Below are 13,747 nucleotides of genomic sequence, written 5' to 3' on the forward strand. Positions count from 1 at the left end.
GGCAGTTGGCTTTTAGCTCATGCAGTAGAGGCTCATGCACTAAGCTCCAGAGGTCCCCGGTTCAATCCTGCTCGCCAATGACGGGGGTCTGTTGCCGTTACACAAACTGTCCCATGACTTTAGGGAGATTTCTCCAGGTAGCCCCCTAATGCTTTGGGTATACTTGAAAAAATGGCATCTGGTCTCAGCATGCACGTGTAAGAAGAAAGAAGGTGAAAGGCTTCTTGCAGCTAGCTTCTCACTCCTCCCCCGCACCCCCAAGCATGCATTTAACTAGAGCCAACCACAGTGATGGACAGCGGTGGTGACCTGCAATGGATGTGCTGTTTCCTTTTCTACAAGAAGCCAGAAGGGTCTTCCTGTGCATGAAATGCAAGTTGGTGGATGGGCTGGAAGAAAAGCTTCTTGGATTTGAAAGGACAAATAGAGACACTACAGAGAAGCTGAGGAGTTCGTAGGCAGCCAGGTTCAGGAAATGTCATCAATACTCCAGGTTCAGGGAAGAAAGGAGCTGGCAATGAAGGAATCAGAGAAAGAGGAAGTCAGAGAGGATGACTGGCAGCTCGTAACCACCAGAGGCAAGAGCTCACTATGGCATTCTACATGATGAGGATGGTCAGGCTGTGGCCACCAAAGAGAAGAGGACCAGGAAGAATTCAACAGAACTAGAAGCTGTTAGGGGGCTTATTCCTTCACCCACTTACTTCCCTGGTCCTTCTCGCATGAACAGAGAGCAACAATACCCAAAGTCCAAAGCTGCAAACAATTCAATGTTTATTGGGGTGAACTTCCAGCAAGCATGATTCCAGTTTCCTTCCTTAGTGTCCCCCTTCCCAGTTACAGACTAACATGGCTGTTACTCTGAAACCTTCCCAGTTCTGACACCACAGAGCCTTACACCTGTGTCCCTGTTCCCATTCCTGCCCTTAGCCAAACATGATTCCAATTTCCCCACCCCTGTTTCCATTTCCCCCTTTAGCAAAACATGATTCCAATTTCCCCACCCCCATTCCCTGTTCCCATTCCCCCCCCACCACACACACACTCACTTCCTGACTGACTGCAAACTATATAGTAAAACTTGAGTTCTGCTTAGCTATACCTTAAACAATCATTTTACTGAAATTTAACTAACCAATCCTAAAATATTGTAACATGATTATGTAACCAATTATATCCCACCACCTTAATTAGTTTACACCCAGCAAAATTAATTATACATCAGACAGGAACAATCACAGAACCAGACAGAGATTATACAGACAAACAATAGCAAAGTGGGAACTATAATGACAAAACAATACAGAAGTGAGAATTTCACATCCCAGCTATTGATAAGTGAGTTCTTGCCAGACAGGATGCTATCAAACTAAGTTTCCTTTTTACATTTTCTAGGCACTTCCCTTTCTCTGGAGGCAATAGGCACTATCAGGACAGGATTGTATTCCTAACAGCCCAATAGCACCTTATTTCAATGTGACTAGTTTGGAATGTGAGGATGTGACCGGTCGCTTCCCAGCTTATGGCTGCCTCTGCTGCTTAGCCAAAGGCCTTAGCCTAAGAACAGGGCCTCAGACTGTCACAGTAAGAGAAGGACCTTACACTGGCAGACAGTGACTTTGATTCTTTCTTTTATACCTCTATAACTAGCCAAGTGATAAGAATACTCCTAAATTCTTAGAGTATAGGCCTTTACAGACAGGCCTGAATATCTACATCCTAACAGAAGCCCCCAATCAATACCTGGTCCTCAGCATGGAAACTCAAGAGCCAGCTGGTCCAACAGAATGGAGAGACATATGGGACACACTTGTGGATGGCAGCTTGGCCCAACTTGTAAAAAAAATCAAGTTGCCCACAAAGAGTTCTCCAACCATCCAAGGAAAACAGACAATCCTTGTTGGTGATTCTATCCTAAAAAGGATTGAAAGAACATTCTGGTAAGGGACAATGAGACAAAAGGATGGTGTGTTGTCTTCCTAGAGCCAATATACAAAACCTTACTCTAAGATTGTATAAGCTTCTGAGCCAATGTGTAAGGATCCATTGGTGATATTGGTACTAATGACAGCACATTGTGGTTTATCTTGCAGATAACAGATGACTTCAGGGAACTTGGAAGCATGCTGAAGAAGAAGCATATCCAAGTGATTGTCTCTGAGATCTTTCCTGTCCTGAGTGAACGACATTCTGGAAATGAACCACTGGCTAGGTAAGTGGTGCAGAGTGGAGGTCTTTGGTTTTGTGGAACATTGGTCCATCTTCTACTGGGAGAGGAGACTATATAGTTTGGATATGGACTCCATCTAATTAGAAGGGGAATCACTAGGGACAGATTGACCAGAGAATGCAGGAGGGCATTAAACTAATAGCAAAAGGGGAAGGTAAAAAGAGGGAAGATATGGGTACTCATTGAGCACAAAATCAAGATGTTGAGAACAAAATTAATCAAGGAACCAAGGACATGAAGAGAAGAAATTCTTTAATTGCCCATACAATAATATTAGAAGCCTGATAACAAACAAGAAGAATTAAAATTGTTCATTTTTGAACATATATTCAATCCATTTGTTGTTATTGAAACCTGGTGGGATGATTCCACTAACTGGCATGTTAAATCGATAGTTATGATCTATTTAGGACTCTTCAAGTCAGTAAAAACAGGGGAAGTGACACTCTGTCAAAAATGGCATTACTTATTTCTGAGTCACTGACAATTCAGAAGAAAATGATCTTGAATGCTTATGGATTGATGTCCTGATGGATAAAGCACAAAATGCAGATAAGTCTCTTTTCATTCCACAAGTATTTCAGGAGGATGTTAAATAGCAGCTACCAAAGTTAGACATTTTAAAATCAGCAGGTCCAGATAACTTGCATCCAAGAATTATAAAGAGCTGGCTGATGACATCACTGAAACATTAGTGTTAATTTTCAATATGCCTTGGAACACCAGGGAAGTTCCAGAAGATTGGAAGAAAGCTAATGTTGTGCCAATATTTAAAAAGGGTCTCAAAATATAATTGTAAATAGGGAATCATTATCAGGCAGGTGTGTTTCAAGTGTGGTTCCATAGGCTTGGTTCTTGGACCAACACTATTTAACATTTTTGCCAGTGACCTAGAAAAAAACATGAAATCTTCACTGATAAAGTTTGCAGATGACACAAATATCGGGGTAATGGTAAACAGGTCACTAATTCATGGCTATCTGGATAGCTTGTTAAACTGAGTGTAAGCAAACAATATGCATTTTCATGCTCCTAAATGTAAATGTACACATCTAGGAACAACAAATGTAGGCCATTCTTACAGGATGAGAGACTCTTTCCAGGGAAGCAGTGACTCTGAAAAAGATTTGTGGTTCATGTTGGATAAACAGCTGAACATGAGCTTCCAGTGCAACACTGTGGCCAAAAGGGTTAATGTGATCCTTGGATGCATAAACAGGGGAAATTCAAGTAGAAGTAGAGAGGTTATATTACCTCTAAATTTGGCACTGATGCAACTGCTGCTTTAATACTGTGTCCTGTTCTGGTGTCCACAATTCAAGAAGAATGTTGATAAATTAGAGAGTATTCGGAGAAGAAAAGTGAGACTGATTAAAGAATTGGAAAGCATGCTTTATAGTGAGAAACTCTAGAAGCTCAATCTAGCTGGCTTAACAAAGAATTGTTTCAGAGTAACAGCCGTGTTAGTCTGTATTCGCAAAAAGAAAAGGAGTACTTGTGGCACCTTAGAGACTAACCAATTTATTTGAGCATAAGCTTTCGTGAGCTACAGTTCACTTCATCGGATGCATACTGTGGAAAATACAGAAGATGTTTGTTTTTATACACACAAATCATGACAAAATGGGTGTTTATCACTACAAAAGGTTTTCTCTCCCCCCACCCCACTCTCCTGCTGGTAATAGCTTATGTAAAGTGATCACTCTCCTTACAATGTGTATGATAATCAAGGTGGGCCATTTCCAGCACAAATCCAGGTTTTCTCCCCCCCGCACCCCCCCCCCCACAAACTCACTCTCCTGTTGGTAATAGCTTATCTAAAGTGATCACTCTCCTTACAATGTGTATGATAATCAAGGTGGGCCATTTCCAGCACAAATTCAGGTTCCCCCCCCAGCACACACATACACACAAACCCACTCTCCTGTTGGTAATAGCTTATCTAAAGTGATCACTCTCCTTACAATGTGTATGATAATCAAGGTGGGCCATTTCCAGCACAAATCCAGGTTTTCTCCCCCCCGCAGCCCCCCCCCACACACAAACCCACTCTCCTGTTGGTAATAGCTTATCTAAAGTGATCACTCTCCTTACAATGTGTATGATAATCAAGGTGGGCCATTTCCAGCACAAATCCAGGTTTTCTCCCCCCCGCAGCCCCCCCCCACACACAAACCCACTCTCCTGTTGGTAATAGCTTATCTAAAGTGATCACTCTCCTTACAATGTGTATGATAATCAAGGTGGGCCATTTCCAGCACAAATCCAGGGTTTAACAAGAATGTCTGAAGGGGGGGGGGTTAGGAAAACAAGGGGAAATAGGTTACCGTGCATAATGACTTAGCCACTCCCAGTCTCTATTCAAGCCTAAGTTAATTGTATACAATTTGCAAATGAATTCCAATTCAGCAGTCTCTTGCTGGAGTCTGGATTTGAAGTTTTTCTGTTGTAATATCGCAACTTTCATGTCTGTAATCGCATGACCAGAGAGATTGAAGTGTTCTCCGACTGGTTTATGAATGTTATAATTCTTGACATCTGATTTGTGTCCATTTATTCTTTTACGTAGAGACTGTCCAGTTTGACCAATGTACATGGCAGAGGAGCATTGCTGGCACATAATGGCATATATCACATTGGTGGATGTGCAGGTGAACGAGCCTCTGATAGTGTGGCTGATGTTATTAGGCCCTGTGGTGGTGTCCCCTGAATAGATATGTGGGCACAGTTGGCAACGGGCTTTGTTGCAAGGATAGGTTCCTGGGTTAGTGGTTCTGTTGTGTGGTATGTGGTTGCTGGTGAGTATTCGCTTCAGGTTGGGGGGCTGTCTGTAAGCAAGGACTGGCCTGTCTCCCAAGATTTGTGAGAGCGTTGGGTCATCCTTCAGGATAGGTTGTAGATCCTTGATAATGCGTTGGAGGGGTTTTAGTTGCGGGCTGAAGGTGACGGCTAGTGGTTTTCTGTTATTTTCTTTGTTAGGCCTGTCCTGTAGTAGGTGACTTCTGGGAACTCTTCTGGCTCTGTCAATCTGTTTCTTCACTTCCACAGGTGGGTATTGTAGTTGTAAGAATGCTTGATAGAGATCTTGTAGGTGTTTGTCTCTGTCTGAGGGGTTGGAGCAAATGCGGTTGTATCGCAGAGCTTGGCTGTAGACAATGGATTGTGTGGTGTGGTCAGGGTGAAAGCTGGAGGCATGTAGGTAGGAATAGCAGTCATTAGGTTTCCGGTATAGGGTGGTGTTTATGTGACCATTGTTTATTAGCACTGTAGTGTCCAGGAAGTGGATCTCTTGTGTGGACTGGACCAGGCTGAGGTTGATGGTGGGATGGAAATTGTTGAAATCATGGTGGAATTCCTCAAGGGCTTCTTTTCCATGGGTCCAGATGATGAAGATGTCATCAATATAGCGCAAGTAGAGTAGGGGCATTAGGGGACGAGAGCTGAGGAAGCTTTGTTCTAAGTCAGCCATAAAAATGTTGGCATACTGTGGGGCCATGAGGGTACCCATAGCAGTGCCGCTGATTTGAAGGTATACATTGTCCCCAAATGTAAAATAGTTATGGATAAGGACAAAGTCACAAAGTTCAGCCACCAGGTTAGCCGTGACGTTATCCGGGATAGTGTTCTTGACGGCTTGTAGTCCATCTTTGTGTGGAATGTTGGTGTAGAGGGCTTCTACATCCATAGTGGCCAGGATGGTGTTATCAGGAAGATCACCGATGGATTGTAGTTTCCTCAGGAAGTCAGTGGTGTCTCGAAGGTAGCTGGGAGTGCTAGTAGCGTAGGGCCTGAGGAGGGAGTCTACATAGCCAGACAATCCTGCTGTCAGGGTGCCAATGCCTGAGATGATGGGGCACCCAGGATTTCCAGGTTTATGGATCTTGGGTAGTAGATAGAATATCCCAGGTCGGGGTTCCAGGGGTGTGTCTGTGCAGATTTGATCTTGTGCTTTTTCAGGGAGTTTCTTGAGCAAATGCTGTAGTTTCTTTTGGTAACTCTCAGTGGGATCAGAGGGTAATGGCTTGTAGAAAGTGGTGTTGGAGAGCTGCCGAGCAGCCTCTTGTTCATATTCCGACCTATTCATGATGACAACAGCACTTCCTTTGTCAGCCTTTTTGATTATGATGTCAGAGTTGTTTCTGAGGCTGTGGATGGCATTGTGTTCTGCACGGCTGAGGTTGTGGGGCAAGTGATGCTGCTTTTCCACAATTTCAACCCGTGCATGTTGGCAGAAGCACTCTATGTAGAAGTCCAGTCTGCTGTCTCGACCTTCAGGAGGAGTCCACCTAGAATCCTTCTTTTTGTAGTGTTGGTAGGGAGGTCTCTGTGGATTAGTATGTTGTTCAGAGGTGTGTTGGAAATATTCCTTGAGTTGGAGACGTCGAAAATAGGATTCTAGGTCACCACAGAACTGTATCATGTTCGTGGGGGTGGAGGGGAAGAAGGAGAGGCCCCGAGATAGGACAGCTGCTTCTGCTGGGCTAAGAGTATAGTTGGATAGGTTAACAATATTGCTGGGTGGGTTGAGAGAACCATTGCTGTGGCCCCTTGTGGCATGTAGTAGTTTAGAAAGTTTAGTGTCCTTTTTCTTTTGTAGAGAAGCAAAGTGTGTCTTGTAAATGGCTTGTCTAGTTTTAGTAAAGTCCAGCCACGAGGAAGTTTGTCTGGAAGGTTGGTTTTTTATGAGAGTATCCATTTTTGAGAGCTCATTCTTTATCTTTCCCTGTTTGCTGTAGAGGATTTTGATCAGGTGGTTCCTCAAGGAATATTTCCAACACACCTCTGAACAACATATTAATCCACAGAGACCTCCCTACCAACACTACAAACTCTCGACCACTGTAAAATAACGGCTACAAAAATCTGACCATGCTGACCTGAGAAGTTGAGATATTATTTTTTGGATACATTTACTACTCAGTAGTAAGTATTCACCATCATTTGAGTAAGTCTCTAGACATACTGCATCCTTAATTCCTTTGCCTAAGGCAGTGGTCACCAACCGGTAGATTGTGATTGACTGGTCGATCGTGGAGCCTCTGACAGTCAATCTCGGTCACAGTCTAAGGTTGCAAAAAGAAAAGGAGTACTTGTGGCACCTTAGAGACTAACCAATTTATTTGAGCATGTCTAAGGTTGCCAACCCTCCTGCAGCCAACTTGGGAGATCAGCCGGCATGTCCAAGGAGGAGCAGGGTGTCTCCGTGAGCTGCCCTCGCCTGCAAGCACCAACCCCGGAGCTCCCATTGGCTGGGAACTGGGAACCACGGCCAGTGGGAGCTGTGGGAACAATGCCTGTGGATGTGGGCAGCACACAGAGCCACCTGCCTCTCCCTCCCTGCTCCAGGAGCTGCTGCTGGACATGCCATCCACTTCCAGGAGTGGCGCGGGGCCAGGGCAGTCAGGGAGCCTGCCTTAGCTCCACTGCGCCGCCACCTGGGAGCTGCCTGAGGTAAGTGGCACCTGATCGGAGCCTGCACCCCGAACCCCTCCTGCACCCTGATCCCCTACCCCAGCCCTGAGCCCCCCTGCACCCAAACTCCCTCCCAGAGCCAGCATGCTACACTCTCATTTCCAGCCCCAGCCCTCAGCCCCCTCCCGCACCCCAACCACCTCCCAGATCCTGCACTCCTCACCCCCTCCTACACCCCAACCCCTTGCCCCAGCCCTGAGCCCACTGCATCCAAACTCCCTCCCAGATCCCGCACCCTTCACCCTCTCCTGCACCCCAACCCCCTGCCCCAGCCCCTTCCCAGAGCCCACACCCTGCACCCCAACCCACTGCCCAAGCCCTGAGCCCCCTCCTTCACCCAAACACCCTCCCAGAGCCTGCACCCTGAACGGCTTTCTGCATCCCAACCCCCTGCTGCATGCTCAGCCCAGAGCCCCTCCAACACTCCGAACCCCTTGGCCCCAGCCTAGAGCCTGCACCCCAAGCCCCTGTCCCAGCCCAGTGAAAGTGAGTGAGGGTGGAGGATAAGCAAGCGATGGAGGGATGAGGTATGGAGTGAGCAGGGCGGGGACCCAGAGAAGGGGCAAGGCAGGGGCATGGCCTCGGGGAAGGGGCAGGGCAAGGGGCAGGGCAAAGATGTTTGGGGTTTGTGTCATTACTGTTATTTTTACATTTTCTTTGAGGTAGATTCTGGATTGCACTTAAATTAAAAAAAGTGATCTTGTGCTTAAAAAGATTGGAGACCACTGAAGGGTATCTCAAGGGTTCACATGAATGAGCAAAGCTGACCTTTACTCAAATATTTATTTTACATTATCAGTGATAAGGAATTTGTCTAGAAAATGTACTGAGCAACTGATTTATAATGAAGCTAATTCCACTATAGGATTTAGAAATCTTTCCCATTACCTGCTTCAGGTCTGGAAAGGTATGAATCTTTTCTTCCTTGTTTTACAAAATATCCTTCTGCCTCCATAATTTATTCATAACTCTGTATTTGTCCCACTGAGTTGTAAAAGACTGTTAAAATTCTCTTTAAGGCTGTAGTGTTAAGCAGACCAGTGAAAGGCATATTATTAGTGGAATTCTAAAGTATATAAGGATTTGGGGAGGAAAGAGTTGATGATATAGTGTGAAGTCCAAAAACATAGAGCCAGTAAATATGTTCCTTACTTCATAACTGGTCCCATTGGTTGTAATGGGACAATTTGGGGACTCAACATGTGTAAGTGTGGCAAAATCCGGCCCCTAATGAATTTTGAACAAATTTCAGGATGCTTTGGCACACCTAAAAAATTAATATTGTAAGTGTTAGCATTATTTTCCAGTACCTCAAATTTGAAATTCAAAGAGATAATCACACCACTTCAGGTTTTAAACTATTGTTCTGAAATTGCAGTTCTCTGATTCTATTTCCTAATTTGGGAGAAAATTCTTTAACATATTTTATTTTTAATTAGGGTCCAAAGTTTTTAATTAAAACAGTCCAATTTTAGTGATCATATCAGTAAGGAGGAACAGTGAGCAGGCTCACCCTTAGCAAGGGGCAGCAGTAATGTCTCAGACAGGAAGAGAGGAAAGATGACTTATTTCATAGTTGTGTGTCCCAGACTTAAGGACATGGTCTGCCCTTTGATGCATGACCATATCTCCCACTAACTTTAATGAGAGCTAAGTACAATTGTAAATGAGGGTTACACTGGCCATTTATTTCGATGTTGCATAATAGTCTGGAGGTTTAATTGGCTAAAGAAGCTTCTGAACTCATGTTGTTATTTCCATATGAGGATACTAAAGTGTATTCTTGCTTACTTCATCACTGTAAGGCAATGCAGTTACAGCCTGGACATCAACCAAGGATACAGAAGCTATTGTATCCAGGTATTGCACCAAGTATGGTTCCTGTAAGACTGATTCCACAGCACTTGGTGATGCTGCTTACTTTGGATGGATCCTATTTACAAAGAGTGTATTATACTATAGCAAAACTAGCTTATCAAATATTCATATTCTCGCGCTTGCATTTGGTGGCACAAATATTTCTATATTTATTTAATGTATTACATAATACAACTCATTCCTTTAGTTCATGAATTCTAATAGAGCAGACAATAAACAAAAATCAGGCAAAAGTTCAAACAATAAATACAGGCATATATTTTACTAATATTACCTTCCCTCAAAGACACATAGGCTGATTAAAGCAAATAACTATCTTTATTAATATTAATTAGTCCCTCAGACATTTACATTAATATTCTATTCAAACAATGGCTACCATCACCCAATGTCATGGAATCCTATGCTTCAGGCTGGGATTTTCAAAGAAAATTAGGTACTCAACTCCCACTGAATTCCTAAGTCCCTTGTAAAATCCCACCTTTCAAACCTAAGCACCCTAGAGCCGTGCTATGGGAGCATAGTATCAGATTTTCTAGGCTTTGACGGGTTTTTTTGTTTTGAACTACATTTATACTCCGATGGAAAAATCTGACATTGCATCTGATACATTTTTTAAACTACTCAGAAATTAAAATAAATAAATAAATAAAAGCAATTTTTAGAGGAAAAAAATACCTTGCATCTATAAGGCAGCTCATTGGTTAAGGTTAAGTTTAAAGTTCAGTTCAGAACAAAAAATCTGTGCCTTTTATATATTGAGTCCCTGCTTGCTTCATTGACAAACAACTTTTGACTGCCTTTTATTTCTGTTAGCCATGCAGAACCAACACAGTTAAGATGAAGGGTTGGAGGCTAGGCCTATGCTAGAAGCTAGGGATGTGATTCCTAGCAGGGTAAATCACCTTAGCTATCATATGAGCTAACACACTAAAAATAGTAATGTAGCCTCAGTGGCACAGGCTAAACTCCCTGAGTATAAGCCCACCTGAACCCCACGGTATGTGCTTGGGGCAACTAGCCCATGCTACCTTGGCTACTCTGCTACTGTTAGTGTACTAGCTCACATGAGAGCAAGCATGAGTACGTCTACATGGACTCAAACCCCAAACTCGTACTGTAGATGTGGTCAGGTTCTGCAAACATTAATTCACAAGACTAACCTTAAGCATGTGAGAAAGCATTTTCAGATCTGAGGCCTAAGTGAACGATAGATTCCAGTCCATTTTGTGCATCATCAAAAGAACTATGTACTTAGTCCCAGATTGTTACACCTGTGGAAATATACTGATGGCAGGAAACAGGGGACCACAAATAGGGCGGTTTGAGAGGGGGAGAAGGAGATCCCCCTGCTGAACGAACATGGTGCGAGTACTAATCTTCGGGTGAGTGAGTTTGTTTGGCTTTTTATGTTTTTATTTCTCTTTTAGGCTATTTCAGTTACAGGGTCAATTGGTATTGTGTGTCTGGGGACTGTTTGAGCCTTTATTTCCTGAATCATCTTTGATCATCTTTGATCAGCCTCAATCAGCCTCATGATCACCCTTCCCCTGTGTGATTAACGAGGGGGTAGGGCTGACCTAGGAGAGAAGGCCTTAAAAGCCAGAGGCTAAGTGACCAAGGGGAGCTAGTGAACAGGGGAGTTTAAGAGGGAGTTTATAAGAGGGAGACGTATTATCATTGCTATGGTTAGGAAGGGCCGCATTGCCAGTGCCAACACTGCTCCTGTCTCCTCCATGTGCGCCTGTATCCAGAAAGACAAGCTAATCATGGATGCGTCTACCCAGATTCTGCTGTGGATTTTCAGAGACTGTGGCCTGCATTTCCCACTCACAAAAAGCCAAGTTGGGGGGACCATCCAGTGTAAAAGATGCCTGCTGGTGGAATCTCTCAGGAAGAAGGTGGGAGAGCTAAAGGAGGAGGTGACTAGGCTGAGGCGCATCTGTGCCCATGAAGAATTCCTTGAGAGTGTTCATATGAAGACATCCAAGGCTGAGGAAGCTATCCAGCTACGGATAACTGCTGTCACACCACTGGGGGAGGAGGATATATATGGCTCTGTCACAGGGAGGACACTGGCTGCTGGCTACTTATGGCAGCGCTCCACCTCTACTCCCAACCCACCCACCATGGTGATGGAAAACTGTTATGCTGCCCTGGCAATGAGTGATGAGAAATCATCCTCAAAGGTGGAGGAGGAGGAGCCATGTACCCCTAAGGCTAGGAGGATCACAGCCACCCCTCCAGGAGGAAACATAGTGGTCGTTGGTGATTCTCTTCTGAGGGGGCAGAGGCACCCATCTGTCACCCAACATGGCATCCCAGGAGGTATGCTGCCTGCTGGAGCCCATATCCAAGACATTATGGAGGGATTGGCGAGGATCATCCGTCCCTCTGACTACTACCCCACGCTACTCATCCATGTGAGCACTAAAGATACTGCAAGATATGACCCTCAGCAGATCAGAAGTGACTACAGGGCTCTGGGAGTAAGGGTGAAGGATTTGGGAGTGCAGGTGGGGTTCTCTCCAATCCTTCCAGTCCAGGGTAGGGCAGAGACAGATGCATCCTGGAGGTGAATGCCTGGCTGTGAGGGTGGTTTCGCCAGGAGGGCTTCGGCTTCCTTGGCCACGGGATGCTGTTCCAGGAAGGACTGCGAAGCAGAGATGGGGTCCATCTATCGAGGAAGGGAAAGTGCATATTTGGATACAGACTGTCTAACCTGGTGAGGAGGGCTTTCAACTAGGTTCGAAGGAGAAAGGTGACCAAAACCCACAGATAAGTCAAAAACATGAAGATCTGGGAGTAGGGTTGGCATTTGGGGGGGAGCATGGGCTGTTATAGCAGGGATAAGGGAGAGACAAGACAGAACTGGGGTGGAGGAGTCAAATCAGTATCTTAGATGTCTGTATACTAATGCGAGAAGTATGGGGAATAAGCAGAAAAACTTGAAATGCTAGTAAATAAACACAACTATGACATAGTTGGCATCACAGAGACTGGTGGGATAATACACATGACTGGAATATTGGTGTAGAAGGATACAGCTTGCTCAGGAAGGACAGGCAGGGAAAAATGGAGAAGGTGTTGCCTTATATATTAAAAATTTATACACCTGGACTGAGGTTGAGATGGAAATAGGAGACAGACTTGTTGAAAGTTTCTAGGTAAGGATAAAAGGGGTAAAAAACAAGGGTGATGTCATGGTAGGGGTCTACCTCACACCACCTAACCAAGAAGAAGTGGTGGATAAGGGTTTTTTTAAACAACTAACAAAATCATCCAAAGCACAGGAGTTGGTGGTGATGGAGGACTTCAACTACTCAGACATCTGTTGGGAATATAACACTGCAGGGCACAGATTATCCAACAAGCTCTTGGAATGTATTGGAGACAATTTTTTATTTCAGAAGGTGGAGAAAGCTACTCGGAGAGAGGCTGTTCTAGATTTGATTTTGAGAAATAGGGAGGAACTTGTTGAGACTTTGAAAGTGGAAGGCAATTTGGGTAAAATGAAATGAAATGAAATCATAAAGTTCATGATTCTAAGGAGTGGTAGGAGGGAGAACAGCAAAATGAAGACAATGGATTTCAAGAAGGCAGACTTTAGCAAACTCAGGGAGTTAGTAGGTAAGATCCTATGGGAAGCGAGTCTAAGGGGAACAACAATCAAAGACAGTTGGCAGTTTTTCAAAGAGACATTGTTAAGGGCACAAGAGTAAACTATCCCACTGTGTAGGAAAGATAGCAGTATGGTAAGAGATCACCCTGGCTTAACCAGGAGATCTTCAATGATCTAAAAATAAAAAAAAAAAGAGTCCTACAAAAAGTGGAAACTAGGTCAAATTACAAAGGATGAATATAAACAAATAACACAAGTATGTAGGGACAAAATTAGAAAGGCAAAGGTACAAAACGAGATCAAACTTGCTAGAGACATAAAGGGTAACAAGAAAACATTCTACAAATACATTAGAAGCAGGAGGAAGACCAAGGACAGAGTAGGCCAATTACTCAATGAGGGGAAAAAAATAATAACAGAAAATATGGAAATGGCAGAGGTGCTTAATGACTTCTTTGTTTCAGTTTCTTTGTTTCAAGAATGTTGGTGGTGATTGGACGTCTAATGTAGTGAATGCCAGTGAAAATGAGATAGGATCAGAGGCT

Source organism: Natator depressus, chromosome 2 (assembly GCF_965152275.1).
Source record: "Natator depressus isolate rNatDep1 chromosome 2, rNatDep2.hap1, whole genome shotgun sequence".
NCBI classification, from domain to species: Eukaryota; Metazoa; Chordata; order Testudines; family Cheloniidae; genus Natator; species Natator depressus.